Source organism: Carassius gibelio, chromosome A7 (genome assembly GCF_023724105.1).
Source record: "Carassius gibelio isolate Cgi1373 ecotype wild population from Czech Republic chromosome A7, carGib1.2-hapl.c, whole genome shotgun sequence".
Taxonomy (NCBI): Eukaryota; Metazoa; Chordata; class Actinopteri; order Cypriniformes; family Cyprinidae; genus Carassius; species Carassius gibelio.
The window spans coordinates 392,903-395,402 of record NC_068377.1 but is presented as its reverse complement, the minus strand read 5'-3'; the positions used below and the strand labels follow the sequence as shown (position 1 = coordinate 395,402).

Here is a 2,500-nt window from a genome sequence, read left to right as displayed (position 1 = left end):
GCTATTTTGCGATTTTAATTTTATTAGGGTTTTTTTTTTTTTTTTTTTTTTTTTTTTTACTTTCTGGTTAAATATTGTATTGATTTCACTTAAACATAAATAAAAAAAAATATGTATATTTTTTTATTTCAGATTTTAATTTTTTGTAGTTTTGGTTCATGCTTTTTTTTTTTTTTACTATTTATTTGGAGTAAATTTTTTATTTCAGTTTAAAAAAAAAATCATTTTCTAGTTTGAAATTGTATTGCTTTGACTTAAACATTAGTTTTTTTTTTTTATTAAAAAAAATATATTTTTAATTTCAGCTTTTAATTAAATTTGTTGTTGTTTTGGTTCATGCTTTTTTTAATAATACTATTTATTTGTTAATTTTTTTATTTCATTTTTTTTTTAATTATAGTTTTTATCTTACTTTAATTCAAGCATCAAGTCAACATGTCTAATTTCTTCACGTAATATTTTTTTTCTATCAGCTTTATTCCAGTCCTCAGAAACCGTTCTAATAGTTTCAGATAACGATGATCCCTGCTCTACTCTTCACACGTACACTCCTGATGAAAGTGTGTTATTGAATGTGCTGGATATATTTCTCTGTCTGCAGGATAACAGTCGTCGTGTTGATAACGTGCTGAAGCTATGGATCATCGAGGCCCGGGACCTTCCTCCGAAGAAGCGCTATTACTGCGAGCTGTGTCTGGACGACATGCTGTACGCACGCACCACCAGCAAGCCTCGCACAGACACCGTGTTCTGGGGCGAACACTTCGAGTTCAACAACCTGCCGGCCATCCGCAGCCTCAGACTGCACCTGTACAAGGAGACGGACAAGAAGAGACGCAAGGTGTGCCCACAAACCGTATCAGAATATCAGGATACCATAATACTGCGATGTGAACTTCACGACACTATATTGTGTGTGTGTGTGTGTGTGTGTGCAGGAGAAGAGCACGTACCTGGGGCTGGTCAGCATCCCCATCTCCAGTATAACGGGCCGTCACTTCGTGGAGCAGTGGTATCCGGTCATCCAGCCCAGTGTCCTGGCCAAGGGCAGCGGTGTGGGCGGCGGGAAGATCATCAACGCCTCGCTGCGCCTCAAGAGCCGCTACCAGACCATGAGCATCCTGCCCATGGAGCTGTACAAGGAGTTCGCCGAGTACGTGACCAACAACTACCGCACGCTGTGTGGCGTCCTGGAGCCGCTGCTGAGCGCCAAGAGCAAGGAGGAAGTGGCCTGTGCGCTGGTGCACATCCTGCAGAGCACCGGCAAGGCCAAGGTCAGAGGTCACACACACACACACACACACAGGAGAAGACACATGCACAGCAGTCGCTAGGAATCAGGAAGTCGCTGGTTCATTTTACGTAAAAACGAAAAAGGAAAATGATATAGCATTTTATAGACTTTGCTAAAAGTGCGAATAAAAGGAAATAAACACTATAACTAATCCTGCACCCAGTTCAGTACGGACAAAAAAGGCAAATATCGGCCGATATATCGATTTACTATAATTGTGCATTTTTATTAGTTTTTGTTTTTTGACTATATAGGTTTGATTTTAGTTTAGTGTTAGTTTAAAAAAAATGCCTGATCATTATTTTATCTGTAAATAAGAGCAAACATTATACTGGAATGCATATGTTCTAAATTATAATATATATTTTCTAAATAAATGTGTTCGGTGTCAGTATTATTTAAAAAAATGTTTTACATTTTTCAACTGTTTGCAGTCAGTGTGGGAAAAATGTATTAATGTGTTTGTTAATTATCGGGTATTAAATTATTAAATTAAAAAATTAGAAACATATGGAGGAAACAGGGTTATTCTAGTAAAACTAAACCATAAAAATATTCTTCAAATAAAGTAAGCATTAACGGAAATAAAATATTTATAACTGTAAACTTCTGTCTTGTTTCAGCTAGATGCCAGCTGTTCTCACTTTCATTCAGTTTAACATGGTGCACTAAAATAACTGAAACTAAAACAATTAAAGCACAAACGTTAAAATATTTGAAAGGAATTCAAAGTATTAGTGAAAGCCAGAGGTTTGTGTGTGTGTGTGTGTGTGTGTGTGTGTGTGCAGGACTTCCTGTCTGATATGGCCATGTGTGAGGTGGACCGCTTCATGGAGCGTGAGCATCTGATCTTCAGAGAAAACACACTGGCCACCAAAGCCATCGAGGAGTTCCTGAAGCTGATCGCACACCGCTATCTCAGAGACACCATCGGTGAGTGTGTGTGTGTGTCTCTGTGTGTGTGTGTGAGGATGATGATGGTGATGATGACGGTGCTCTGCTCTGCAGGAGAGTTCATCCGTGCGCTGTACGAGTCGGAGGAGAACTGTGAGGTGGATCCGATGCGGACGCCTCCCTCGGTGCTCTCAGATCATCAGGCTAACCTGCGCATGTGCTGCGAACTAGCGCTCTGCAAGATCATCAACTCTCACTGGTCAGTCCCTGTCTCTAGCACACATTCCCTTGTTCACGGAGTCACATGACATG

At 39.6% G+C, this 2,500-nt stretch overlaps 1 pseudogene; it reads left to right on the top strand.

Annotated features, from left to right (window-relative positions):
• LOC128016369 (ras/Rap GTPase-activating protein SynGAP-like) overlaps nucleotides 1-2,500 on the top strand; it is a 30,336-nt pseudogene that overhangs the window by 16,171 nt on the left and 11,665 nt on the right.